We start from the raw sequence: 14,914 nt of genomic DNA, 5'->3' as shown, positions 1-14,914 counted from the left end.
ATATCCCCATAAGTCATATTTGCAGTGAGTAACAAAATACACCTTGCAGATCCCTATAAATATGACAGCTTTTCAGAAAGCAAGACAATTTTCTTGAAGAACAAAGCAAAACACTGAATCACAGCTAGGGCTCTTACTGGTCTGACATATAATGCATTATTTACCAGCAAGTGTTAGCTTTCCTGCATCTCATAATGTTGATAATTCACATAATGGGTGGGAATTGTGTCATTAATTCTTTACATTAGGACTGGATTTGGAACTGAAAATAATTCAAAACTCAGATGAAGGAGCAAGGATCTTAGTGATTCCAGTTGACTTATGGATTCCAGTTGCAACTATATTTGTTGAGATATTTCCATCTCATTAGTAGTCAGATGATGATCAAAAATTTTGCCATAGTGTTCTGCTTATTCTGACATGGCAGGGGAGAGGTGAAATGCAGAACTAGAGCAATCTAGTCTGTATAGTGGGCATGGTAAACCTCACCAAATCCTTCCACAGTGCTGCAGTACAGTAGATGAAAAAACCCAGCCATACCTTTCCATCAGAACAGAAGCCGGTTGCACATCATCAAATATTGCTCCTCACTCTGTGCTAAGTCTTCCAGGTCATCTTTGTGACTTTAAAGCTCATCATACCTCCAGCTGAAATGAAGTTTTCCTCTCAAGAGAAAGTGGACCAAGCCATAGCTGTAGAAGCTCAGGTCAATTATTTTTATACTGGATCACCAATTTTTGAAAATGATATAATTTGGGTGTCAGACCAAGCATTTGACTTCTGATATAAAAGCCTTTTCTAAAATGTCTCAAAACCTCATCAGCCCCAAACTGTTGGTTTTTGATTTGAGTGGTCACCATTTATCCATGACTGACTGAAAAGGCTGTCCTTTGGGGATGCTATTTTTTGCCTGCTACTAATTTGTTAATTAATTTCATCTGTTTGTTCATTAATTGGTAAACCAGTAGTAGTTTATAGCAGTGCCTACAGATCCAGTGTAAATGATCAGGTATTGAAAAATAATGTATTTACAATACACCGAACAAGCGTACAAAGTTGTGAACCATTAAAAAACATTCACAAGAAAGTAATTTTTGTACAGTGGCTCTGAAAGCATAAGCACTTAAGCTTCATGGATTCTAGGTCCCCAAAACTCAGTCTCCTTTCTCCTAGCTATGCTTGCTAGGGAGGAAAATCCATCATATACATTAGTGAGGAAAAAGCTCTCCTGCAGCTCTTTTCTTGGAAGACCCGGTAGAAGAAGGAGACCACTGCTCCCCTGGTCTTCATAAGAAAATTATATTCATCTCTAAAATGAGGCCACAGCATATTCCACCTTCCTCTGTCCTGTCATTCCACTTTTTTCTCTTGTTTGAAAGCAGTTCAACTTACATCATCAGAGAGATTTCTTTGGATGCTGGATGCTGAGTGCAGACAGAGGGCAGAGTTGCTCTGTCTTAGGTGCTAAGATGGAAAAACTTTCACAGTGCTTCACCAGCCTGGGGATGACAGCTCTGAGGGAGCAGATCCCCACCCTTGGCTCCTCATACCAGACATTCCTCAAGCCTCTGACCCACTTCCAGACCACCAGGTAGAGGGGTGACTTGGCCCTGATATGCACGTCTACTTGTAGAGAAGGCACTGTGGGTAGGGCTTGTGCTCATAGGATATCTGGCTAGAACAGTCTATTCTGCCTGTTTTCTGGCTTCCTGCTACCATTCTGGCAAAAAATGACCTGTTCTGGGAGCCTCTGAGCAATTCAGTGTCATCAAACTCCATGCCTGCCTGCTCCTGCAAGGTTTGCATGTTCAGATATTGGCTGCAGTATTTCCACCTGTGGAGAGCAGGGTTATGGGGCTGTCACCTCCCAGGCATCCTGTCCTCCACACCTCTTCCTCATCAACAAGGAGGAAGGAGACATTGTGAGAGCAGTCACCAGAATGCCAGCCTTACTCAAGATCTTAGGCTTATTCTTCAGCTTTCTTATGGAAGAGCTGAAGGTGTTGATGAAGGTGGTGGAGAAAGCAGCCTTGAGGGTCTGGTCCAATCCTTGTTGGATAGTGCAGAATGATGTGGCTACAGAGTCAGACCTATCTGTTTTCTTCATGGTGATGTAGAAGTCCTCCAGGGGACTCACCTTCACTGCTGGGATCTGAAGTAAGAGGAAGAGGAGAGCTATGTCAAGGTACTTTTGGAAAGGAAATGCATCACATGTGGGGAAAACGTGTTAAGGGCTTCTCTGTGCTCTCTCTGAAGAACCCCGAAACACCTTCTGTGCTTCCCCAGAAATCTGTTTCTTGGCAGCCTTAGAGTTTTGGGAAGAGGCTGCAGTGAACCACTGTGGTGTAAGGGGTGTTCAAACAAATCAGATTCATTTCACTTGCCACTCTTGCACGAGCTGTAGAAATCCAGATTCAGAAGAAAGGAGCCAAATTCCTGGGGTTTTTTTTAAGTGAATGAAGGTTCCAGTTGCACTGAAGTGTGACTGTGTGCAAATGTGTGTAACCTACCACTTGTGTGTAATACTCTGTACTTCTACAGCAATGTGGTACTTATGGAAATTATACTTTTCAGGTGAAGGAGGAGTAAGAGGGGGAAAAGGAAAAGCAGTAGCAACTTCTTTTAGCCATGAGATGTCACTATTGCAATCAGACTACCAGTTTGGCTGCTTTTGCCTGCCAATACCTTAGATAAACCTAACAGAGAAATTTAGTTGTAAAAATGTGAGCAGGGTTTTTATACTTTGGATCCTAGCCAAAGTCCTTACTTTTGGGGTGATGTTTTTGATGTTTCTGGGAGCTCATTTTTGGAGAAAAGTTCTCAAATGCTCGAGATTATACTGGCTATCTCTAGAAGCAGAAACCATACCTTAGGGTAACAGCAGGAAATTTTGTCACACAGAGCATGAGACTAAGGTTGTGCACAAGCGTTATATACAAGGAAACCTTTAGCATTGTCCTGGGTTTCAAAGCTACTGGCTCAACCATGAAGGAAACAGGGTATAAATTATAAAAGGTTACAGTTTTATTGAGAGAAACTTGTAAAATCCCCAACAACACAAGGACATAAAGAAGGCTGAAAATCCTTCTCTTTTAAACTTTATGATTGCTTCATTTCACCAGAAGGGCTGGCTCCCAGCACTGAAAAAACACAGTATTCTGCTAAGTTTCCTGACTTTAGTGATGTCCATGTAATCTCTGAGTCCTTTTGTCATGCACCAGTATCTCCACACACTGAGAGCACAGGGATAACCTTGATGGTGTTTGGGCTCACAGCACTGATACACAAGTACTTGAAGTCATCATCAGAATTAAATTATTAATTATTAATTATTGAGCTTAGTTGAATATGCTAGAAAACAAGTAAAGAAAGGGGATACAAATAGCTTGTCCTAGTGACACGCTGTCACCATTGCTGATTAGTAGGAACTTAGGTGTTTTTCACAAAATATGAAGAATTTAAGAGGGATTATTTTCCCTGATGATTTCTCATGAGTTTATGTGCTGAAAACTCAGAAGCACCAACATGAAGTTACTCTAGTGTTGCTGAAAAGCTAAAAATGTATTGCCACACAGAGCAGTAATAGAGAGGAAGTAACACAGTGTCTTTTGCCTTGCTGTAGGAACCATGGGAGGATGACAAAGGCAAAGGTTTTTCCATTTTAAATTGACCCTGGCACCAGGGAAAAACTCTCTATTCCTCTACTGGATGACACTGTGCTGCTGCCAGTACATCTCTCCACCACCAGGTGTCTGTGCAAGCCGGACAAGTAGCATTTTCCACCCATTCACGCTTTCTCCTCCCTGTTAGGCAAAACAAAACAAGACTGTCGCTTCAGTGATGAAGTGCATCGTGATGAATACCATGAGTTAAATGAAGACAGGCAGGGTGCATTTCATAAACAGAGAGCTTCAGTACTATAGGCAGGAACTAAAAGCAGAGGATTGAAGGAGAATATAGATGTTCAGACAATATCCTTTTTGAAAGAGTAATGCATTTTTATGATACCACTATAATTTTATTATATCTACTATACTTTAAAGTCTACTTTTTATAGGGCTGAAATTAATGGGATTTTGCAGCCCAGTGAATTTAGCAGTGAGAAGTTGCTCTGAATGTCTGTGCACTGTGATCCCCACAGTGACTATCTCAGTGTGGCAGGAAAAGGGAAAAGGTGGTACATTCAAGGTCAATGGGAGGGAGATGTTGAATTTCTCTTTCTAACCTTTGAATTTTTTGGCCACTGCTGACTGTTACTCCAGCCCCAGTGGTGTAATGCTGCACACTGGGAAGATGTGATGTTAAAAAGAATTTATACTGTTGCAGACTTTTCTGTTAATATGGTATATAAAAGGTAAAGAAGCTGTATAAACCCAGCTGAAGGACCCACTGCAAGAAAACCAAGCTGGAAAGAGAAACAGATGAGCCCTACACAGGCTAACAATGCAAGCACATTGTCTAATCCTCTGAGCACTGGACTCTTCTGTAACAGGAGTCCTCTGTGATGTGCACATCCCTGAGAGCTCAGGGTCTCCTCCTGAAGACTCCAAGAAAGATTGCTGGGAAAAAACCTACAGAGAGGGCACCTGTGATAAATGCACATTGCTGTGCAAGTCCATCAGAGGACAGAACTGAAGGGACCTGCTTCCTCTTCTGCACACTGCAACTAGTCAGTGGACAAAACCAGGATGTCCTTCCATCTGAAAGGTAGGCTGCAAGCATTTTTCTAAACTAAGCTGTGTTTAAGACCTTGGCTGATGGCGAATGTTCCTCCTCTGTCTGTGTGCAGCCTGGCAGCCACTTGATGAGCTATGCATGGTGAGTTATTAGGTGGACAATTCTGCTGAGAGGCCAGACTAGTCATGGAAATGATGAGCTGCTTTCACCAGCAGTTTCTTGACAAAGGTTTGCTCTCTTGTTCCCTTGGGTCTGGCTACAATCCTCTCATAGTGTTCAGGTACTGCTTGTCCCCCACCCATTCTCCATAGAGCTTTGTCCCTCTGCCCAGTCCATGGATCAGTGACATTCAGCTCCACATTTCCCCACAAACTGCTTGCCATCTCATGAGTTGTGACTGGCTCACCGTATCTCGTCCAAGGACTACTTCTGAGAGTACCCAGAGTATTTTGAGAAACAGCCTGCTAAAATCAAGATCCTAAACATGTAATATCAGTTGTCCTGAAAGATATAACAGATCAAGCCTCTCTGATATTCGCACACTGCAACTAATTTTACTTAATTAACTTCTGACAGTCCTTGGTGTGAAAATTATGGTGGTTGTTGCTTGAATCACAGTATCACTTGGGCAAGTTACTGCAACAGGAGACAGAGACTTAGATTGCTTCTGGCTTCCCAAGGCAAAGTTTATCATGTGCTAGGAAATTAAGTCCTAGTTCCCACTTCTTCCATATTCCAGATTTTCAAAAGTGGTGTGTCTGGTTTGAGATGATCTCTGATACTTGATAGGGCACAGTGACAGCTTCTTACTAGTGCCATTCAGTCCTGAACAGAAACAGTGAGAGCAGGGTACATGGGTGGCCATTCAGGAATGCTTCACAGCAGATCCACAGTCATAAACATTAAAGTCTGTATCAGTGTTTCCTTTCCTTCCCACTACACACCTTTGTATCAGGATGTCCCGCCCCAACACCTCAGCTGGTGCATATGGATGAGATAACCCAGGCTGGGACAAATGCCTGGCAGGGCTTTGCTCTGGCACCAAGAGGGCTGAGACCCCCCAGCTGAGAATAAACATCTTGGTCTTGAGAGCAGATAAACAACAAGAGAGATAAAAATTAAATATCACTGACCAAAAGACAGTGCTGTACAACATAAAAGCTACACAAATTTCCACAGAAACAGAAACCTCCTACACACTCCCTTGAAATGTGCAGGGCTTCTCCCACAAAGTTTGGATGCATCTCCATGGATACTTTTCCAGAAACTGAGAGGAAGGTTCCTATGTATGCCCCACCAGAAACTGGATGGCAAGATGCACTGAATCCTAATCTATACGATTTCTTCACTAGCTGTAATAGAGGTACCTCACTCTCGTGCTGTACTATCTACTAGTAGTGTTTCTTTGCTTATCCTGTGTAGTAGGTAAATCTGTTAAAGTCTTATGTCTGTTAAATTTGTGTCTGTCAAAGAAATAATTAATTTTGTAATAGACCTAATCAGCCATTATTAACAACTTGCAGAGAGGGTGGGCTTTGGAGTGCTGGCCACCTCAGTAAAAGTCTACTGCCAAAGGCCTGGGAAAAGACAGAAACTGGTTTAAAACTCCCCTCTTCATTTGTAACAACCTTGTCCTCATAAACGACAAAAGCCAGCATGTATTGCTCTAGGGCTTGGATGTGTAGTGAGATCAGAAAGCAATGGCTGCTGCAAGCAGCGTGCAGCTCTCACACTTGCAGAAAAGGAGTCTTAGCCTAACAAAATAAAACTGAAATAAAATTACTGTTTTGTGATGGCAAGCATGTATCAGCTACCATCTGTAAGCGTGTTCTATCACCAGAAGGCTGGAATAAAAATTACCCTGCTTTCAATTCATCCAGGAAATACAGCACCATTGCTTATGGGGTTTTGGGGGTGTTTTTTTGTTGCTGTTGTTTTTTGGGGGGTTGTTTTCTTTGGTTTTGTTTGGTTTTGGTTTTGGGGGGGTTTTTTGTTTGCTTTTTTGCATGTTGGTTGGTTGGTGGTTTGTTTATTGGTTTCTTCTGGGGGTTTTTTTTGGTTGGTTGGTTGGTTGGTTTTTTGCCTAAGTTGCCTTTTTCTGGTCCCAAAGAAAACAGTTTATCCCTTTCAATGTTGGACAGTGTAGAAGAGTCCTAGAAAGACTGGGATCTTGGTTAAATACCACACCAGCTCATGGGCCCTGTTTAAAGGTAAGGGTATTCCCATCCTGCCTTCATCACCAACTTCAGTGGCTGCATACCAAACACAAAGCTCTTTGCCCACCATTGCCTGTCAGGAGCCAGATGATGCTCCATTTGAAATTATGTCTGAACACCTTGGGGAGTACTTGGGGTAGTGTTGGGGCAACACCAGGACATGCTAACAAAACTACACCCTTACTGAGTGTTCACAGGAGTTCTTACTGACAGACAGTATTTGGAAAAGCATTAACCAGCCAGGAGCACGTGTCCTGTAGCCAGAAGAACCATGCAATCATTGGTTCTGTGTGTTATAATCCTATCTGCACTAAATGGTTTTAGATCAAGTCCCACAAGACTAAATTTTTATGTGTGTAACAGACACAGTAAAAAACAGGCTGTGTAAAGACAGGTTGCCTGTGCAAATTCGGTGCTGCTACAGGTACATGAGTAACTGATAAAGGAAGAGATCTTGCACCTGAATATGAGCCCTGCTCCCTCACCCCTAGAATGCCTTTTGCTTTCCTCTTCCTAGATCTTCCTGGAGGGTTTATTTTTCTAACAACACTTCAGGGGATGCAGGCCAACCATGTGAACACACAGCATCTGAGCTTCATTACCTTCAGTAAGGGAGGTTCCTTTGGAAAAGTTATCTCTTGTTTTTGGTTCAGCTGATGCCATACTCATGGCAGAAACCCTGCAAAATCAGACAACACTGCCATCTGTGCAGGCACAAGCGCTCTTGCCAAACTTCTGTCACTGAGATGATGCAGGAGGAAAACAGTTATATTTTCTTGCCAAAACACGCACACACCCTACATCTATGCAGACAACTGTGCTATTATCTGATGGCTGGTGGGTGCTCTATGCCAGACCATTTAAGTTGAAACGCACATGGTAGATGTCTGGACACCTAATGCTCTGTTCTATGCTGATGCCAGGAGTTGCACTGTGCATGTGTTTGGTGAGGGAAGAAGAGAGAGTTGCCAGATGAGCTAATAAGGTGCCATCAAAACTGGCTAGAACTCAGCTCTGATGCCTCTTTCTATCTCTGCATGCTTCTCCTAGAGCAAAGGCAGATCCTCATGCAGAGTCTGTTGCTGTTCATAATGCAAATCAGCAGTCACCTTCTCAGTGGCACTACAGAAAAAGCCAGCATCTGTATTCATTCTCCCTCTATGGAGGCAAACCTACTAATCTCCTCTAAATTAAGAAGATACAGACATCTTTAGTAGCTGGAAGTTCCTAAAATCCACAGGTTCTACTCATCTTTAACTAATCTAGTTAAATCTAAACTAGTTAATCTAAACTAGTCTTTTACTAATTTTTGTGCTAACACATGCAGCAAAGACTGACATACACCACAGGCTCCTGTCAGACCCCAGTGTTGTCCAAAAAGAACAAGGATTTTAGATGCTGTTTAGAGGCCACCCAGCTCTCATTGGGTGAGCCAGGACACCCTTCCTGCTGGCCTGCAAGCATCAGGGGCCTGATGTAGCACCAATGTGCTCTGACCAATTTCTGGTTTGTTGAATAGTTTCATAACCACTTTTTGCAACTGTGTAAACAGACCTGTCACCAGAAGGGGCTCCAGACCCATGAGACTGATGCTGTGAAGAGGTGACCCCCACAGCAGATGACATTGCAGAGGAGGGTATAGCTTAGCTCTCTGGTTTTGTAGCATGGGCAGTGTTTGTCTGCTCAATCATTTTGTCATGCCACCCTTTACACAAAAGAACTTCTGGCCACCCTGAGCCTGCAGGGACATTTCTGAGTATCCCTCACCAAGGTCCAGACACATAGAAATCTCCTTCCAACATCAGAAGAATGGCATCATCCTGTACCACAGTTGATGGTTCCGTGGCATCCTGTCTCCTCAGTGCTCAACCTTTCTGCCTGCCTTTCACTAGGTACACATCTGAATCATGTTTATTCTCCAATCCTGTCTCATTTACTATTTTGCATGGTGTGGTGGCTTAAAAATAGCTTGGAATTAAACTCCAAATAAGCTGATCCCGTTCCCCCCACTTCTATTCCAGTGAGAGAGGGACAAAGCCAGATATGGGTTGAGATAACAATAAATGTTGTGGGTCCTCTCAGGAACAGCTGCCTTTTTACATTTCTCTTTGGTGCTTACTGCAAAGCAGCAAATTACAGACCCCACCTTGCCACCTTCAAAGTTTATCTAAAGAGGCAACATGCCATAGTGTCCCTCAAGAACTTCTGCATCAACTGTAGTCATGATACCCTTCAACAACACCATGAGCATAGTGTTCAGATACATTTCACCACAGCTGAGTGCAAAAGTTTCTATCACTTTTGTGAGACCACCCTGGGGAAGCACTCCATTGCCTGGGACAAATTCCTCAGTGCTGCTTCCCCCTGCTGCACTGTAGGCCTGCATAGTGCAAGACTGCACCCAGCAAGTGCACACTGCTGCTGGTTATCCAGCCATTCCACTGGCTGTGGGAGCATAGCAGTTCTTAAAGTGGCAATCTAGGTTAATCGGTGTACAAAGGGAAAAGTGAAAGCAGCTGAGTTACCACAATTTTGCCAATTTGCCTACCTGAATCTGCACTGAACATCTTAACCATTAACCACCCACTGCATACTCACTTTCAGACCAACAGAAACTCATTAATTTCAGCCTCTGTGAAGACAGTTTAATCCAAGCTATAAAGTTTAATCCAACAGGTTTACTGTGTATGCGTAACAGTGAAAGCACCTGGTAGCCCCTGGCTATCACCTGTCCATACCTCACTTCTCTGTCTCTCCATCTTCCTTTCTTCCTTCTACTTGTCACTGGGACATCAGCAAGATCTTTGACAGGAAACTTTTTACATGTTTCTGTGCTGAGCACAGTCCAGCTGCTAGCACCAAGAAGGGAATTTTTTTTAGCAGAATTTGCCAGGTGATGGAAATGCATTCCCAGAATACCTGGTGAAAAGCATGTTCCTCTACACCTCACTCATGGTGTCATTCATCTCTTACTATCCTGCACTGATGTCCTAAAAACAGCACACATTGCAGTTCCCTAGAAGTCACTTTTCAGGGGAATTTGGTTTTTTCCTTTCTCTCATGTTTCTTTGGCAGAACTTGAGAAACTCTGACATTCTCCAATTGGGATGTTTCACTTTCACAATATATTAGCTTTATTAGCTTTAGTTTTTGGTCATTTCATTTTAAAACCTCTTGAACAGAAAAACTTTGTATCTGACAAGCCTGTCTTAAAAGATGCATATTTTTGGATTCATACTTTATTCTAGATGAACTTTAAAACAAAACAATATGGAGAGCAGACCTTACTGCTGAAATTCTGAATGCAATATAAATCATTTCAGTGCTAATTGTGCCTTGGAATTGAGGTTCAGGAAAATTACTTCCAAAAGGCTCTCCAAAATGGCTGTAAGAATGTAGGCTTTCAGTCCTACTATACTGAGATTAAATAAGCACATGGTTCAAGTCAAGCTTCCTTTTAAGTACATTCCTGAATAGAGAAGGACTTACTTAAGCAATTGTTTAAATGTTTTCCTGAAACACAACCCCAGAAGTTAGGAGGGTATGACAGCAACTATTTCTTGGTCAGCCAGTTTGCACTCTTCTAATCAAAATGCAGCACAGGTTCATGGGAACTCCCCAGCTATGCAGATACTCATACTTGAAAAACATGAGACACAACCTGTGCTACTTTTATACAACATGCTTTGAAATGCCACATAAATGGTTTTCACTCGATTGAAGAAAAGAGTCAACTTTGCAGAAAACAATTTATTAAATACATGAGACTTGGTTGCTACACCTAATTACAGACAAAATACTGTGAATAAAGCATGCACTTACCACAGACATCAATGACTATTTTGATTTATTTTAAATGGTCTTTATTTCTGTAAGTTAAGGCTGTACCAATACAAATTTTAAAAATCAAAAATACAAAGTCACACTACAATAGTAGCAAACATTGTACAGACACTGAAACCAATCTCTAATGCAGCAGAAACAGACTTCTTAAAGATTATCATAAGAGAATAAAAATGGAGGTGAAGTGCAATAAAGATCAGAATATCTCTGGAATTTACAGACCAGTAACAGTGAATGTCATACACCAATCAGCACAAATTGAATCCATTATTTTCAAAAGCCTAATTATCTGACACCTAAGCCAGAGAAAAAACTCAGAAATACCACTTAAAAAAAACCCTCTTGGTCTCTTTACTTTCTTCTTGTTGAGGGCACTTCTGTACTCAAATAAAGAACATTTTTCAAGAAGACATTGTGGCAGACAACAATACAACACACATTTGTTTAGTCTATCCCCATTAAAAAATAGTGGAATGTCTTGAAGAAAAATATATCACAACAAAAAAAAAAAAACCAGTTCTCAACTGACACAACTGACAGACAACTTTATTGACTGTATTGGTCTTCACCAGTGAAGTCTGAAGTTACCCTGTATGAAGTTTGCTCCTTAAAAATATGCTGCAGACATGGCAACGTGACATTCCTATGGATCAAAACTTATCCAGCTGATTAGTAAAAAAATTACCAGACCTGGAAACCCCATTGGGGATCTGAGGCTCAAAGTAGGTTATGAAATCCTTCTCCATTTACAGCCACAAAGCCTTTTTGCTTGTTTTTCAAATGTTGCTGTACAAGTACAGAAATAGGGTAATTTGAGGACAATGGAGTTAAACAGTTAACTGAAAATGGACTAGTTGACAATACTGCTCACATTTTCAGAAAATGATCTAGTAATCTCCTCCTTTCCCCCAGATTTCTAGATTTGTAGAGCTTAATGCATTAAAATGCATAAAAATATTGCCTCTCCCTAATAAACTGTTGTTTATATAATCTCCCAAATGCAGGAGCAAGAGATCTGTGTAAGAAGGTGCCCTCTGTACTGGCAACTGCATTTGGAGTAGAAGATATGTAGCACTCCTTACACTAAAATCTCTGCCTTAAATAGCTGATTACAGCTGGGGCTTGCAAGGGGGTCTAAAAAAAGCTAGGTCCCAAATTCCACTGGGGTTTGGATGGATAATTCTTTCCTGGATCCTTTCAGCAGCATAGAATAAGCTATATTTAAAAGGAAAAAGGAAAGCTGGTCCTGCAATATAATACACATCAGGCAAAATGCAATTACAAGACTGACAATATGTACACTGAAGGAATCACTGTCATTGGAAGGTGGTACCTAAACCAGCACACCATTAATATAATCTAGTTTGCATCTTGCAAGCTGATGAACTATGGTGAAAAGCAAACAAATGCAACTAGAGACTGACATGCCACAGGCAGCAGGCTAAATCAGGTCTGCACCTATAGAACCCTTACTGCATTTCCAGTGTGCTATGTGGGAATAAAGGATGTGGATGGCTTTTCTGACCCAAATCTAAGCTGGAGATAATGCAGAAAAACCTAGCTTCACAATGGGAAAGAAGATGGGGGGAAAACAGCTGCTGTGTTGCAGGAATCTGACTGGGTTTTGGGCAAATTAGGCCAACACGTGGAAGTTAGAAAGACGAATTGGTAAGACAATTAGTGCAATGGTGAGATCACTGAGACTCTGATCTACCTATAAATAGAAGAAATGTAGGATATAAGACCATGCCTTGAATGTTTAGTATTAGGGCCACATAGGCAGGAGTTCTGTGGACTGAAAGCTCTCCACTCATACTAGTGGAAGCACATGTTTATGTGTAAATGGCTACTAGACAACCAAAACAATGGAGAACCACAATGTAACTGGTCCCAGATGGCCCCTTGTCTGGTAAAACAAGTCTGAAGAAGTTTGCAGTTTTTAAAGGATAATTATAGGACCTAACATTTCTGAAGAGAGCCCTGTTCCCTCCAACTGATAGAAACTGAGGTGCTGCAAAAGGCTTCTCAGCATTCTATCACTTGTGGAAGGTTTTAATCTTCAGCTGGGGTTTTTAAATTCATCAGGTTTTGGAGGACCTGCATGCAACCTACTACATAGGACGATTTTCAGTGTATTCTGTATGCTTCCTTTAATATTGCTTTTTGTAAATGTCCTGGGTATTGCTAAAATGAACAAGTACATTGAAATTTTTGGCATAAACATTATCTTTTGGAAGTGTTTTACGTCACAAGGGTTGTCAATTTTCCTGCTTGGAGACAGAGAAGAATTCAGAACAATACTTCTAAGGATGAATTCAATATACTCTTATTTTCCCCAGTTACACAGTTTTTCTCATAAGTTGGTATTTTGATTTGAAAAGGCTTTTCAAGATGGCTTTCATGTATCAATGGAGATGGAAAACTGATGGCCATCTCTTCTTTTTTCCATTCAAAATACTATCTTACAGACCAGCCTAGGTACAGTGAACCATGCCTGGTGGCTGGGAAATCCACCAGAGGTGAGTATCTCACATTTCCCTCTTGCCTCTTTGTTACAATATGAGAACAGTACAATAGAATTTCAGCCTGTCAAAATCTTACAAAGATCAAAATGAATGCATATGCTTTGTGTGCATTTGCAACACAGCCAGATTTTAGGGAGAGGGTAGAAAAGGAACTGAAAATGCAAGGTCAAAATTTTGATAAACAGGGCTTGTCTGCTATGGGAGCAGTTGGAAAGAAAGAGACCAAAAATCTTGGGCTTGACTTTCATCCAAGTCTCATTTGGCAGCAGTGTATGGCTTCCACAGAGGCAGAGCAGAGACTGGAATCCACTACTTGACCAAGCTGACACGTGTTTACAAGAGCCAGCTCACAACTGCTATGAGAGCTAACAGTTTCATATGGTAATCAGAGGACTGCTTTAATTAAGTGGTGTTTTAGCATGCCTACAAAATTACTTGAGCAGGCCTAGCTATTCATTAGATCCATTACCAACAGGAACATTTGGGTTCTACACATTCCCTCATACCACTCACAGCTGGTAGACTGCTGCTGCAGGGGGTGTGGCAGGAGAAGATGGCTTCTTTTCAGCTCTTTTGAGGGTTTTTCCAAATTAAAATCAATGAGAAGACACTTTAAAGAAAAATGAGGAGTTAAATATTATTTTTTCCTTTGACGTTTTTTTAAGCTTCAAGCTGGTAAGTGATCATCTGTGCAGACAAGATATTAGAAATTTGGCACATCCCATCTACCACAACATATTGATTCCTTCTACAGAAGGCACTAAATACTGGCATAAACCAAGAAATGATCAGCAGAATGCAGTTTTAGCATGACACACAAAAATCCTGCTAACTGGCACAGCTTCATAATACAATTTTCGCTTACCTAAAATGGTGGTGATAATAGCAGCAATGGTTAGGGTCTTTACAACTACCACATAAACATACAAATGTCAGAACATCTAGAAAACATGCAGAATTTTAAGAGCAACATCACTGAATCACACAATACATAGAATCATTTTTACTACTACTAGTATAATTATTAATGTTATTATTATTATGCAAGACTAATCTTTTTAATAAAATATTTTTTAAAAACCTAGTTTTTACAAACTTGTTAAAAAAAAGTCGTTAAACTCAGTGAGTGAGTGTTAGCCTTTTAGAGGTTTAACTAAGAATGGTCACTATGGAGAATTCACAGTTAGGCAGAAATTTAGTTTTACTGAAGCAATGTTTGTCAACTGCTGTTTTGGAAGAAACTGTGCTATTCTTATCAATTTACAAAATAGCAAAAAATACATTCACATTAAGAGATTAGAAAGATTAAACACTGCACGCAGGGAAAGACAAAATCCTTGCGTTAGCTGTTTCTCCTAGCACTGCTCACCATGAGACCAAAGGTTGTCATAGCAAAAATGCTTTTCAAAGGCAGAGTTAAAGCCTGCAAATAATTAAAACAAATGGAAAAGATTTTCTAATTCTGGTGTAAAACGAAGTAGGATATTAAAGGATAAGGATTACGCTTGCCTTCTTTAGAAAAAAGGACAAAAACTTCCATTGTGTTTACCAGGCTTTTCCACTGCCTTTACTGCACTTGGATATTCTGCCACTTCTTTTTCTTCCAGTATTGAGGTCTGCCCAGACAGGTCTCGAGATGAACCCTGAGATGGA

Source organism: Parus major, chromosome Z, assembly GCF_001522545.3.
Source record: "Parus major isolate Abel chromosome Z, Parus_major1.1, whole genome shotgun sequence".
NCBI classification, from domain to species: Eukaryota; Metazoa; Chordata; class Aves; order Passeriformes; family Paridae; genus Parus; species Parus major.
Note: the sequence above shows the minus strand (reverse complement) of the source record.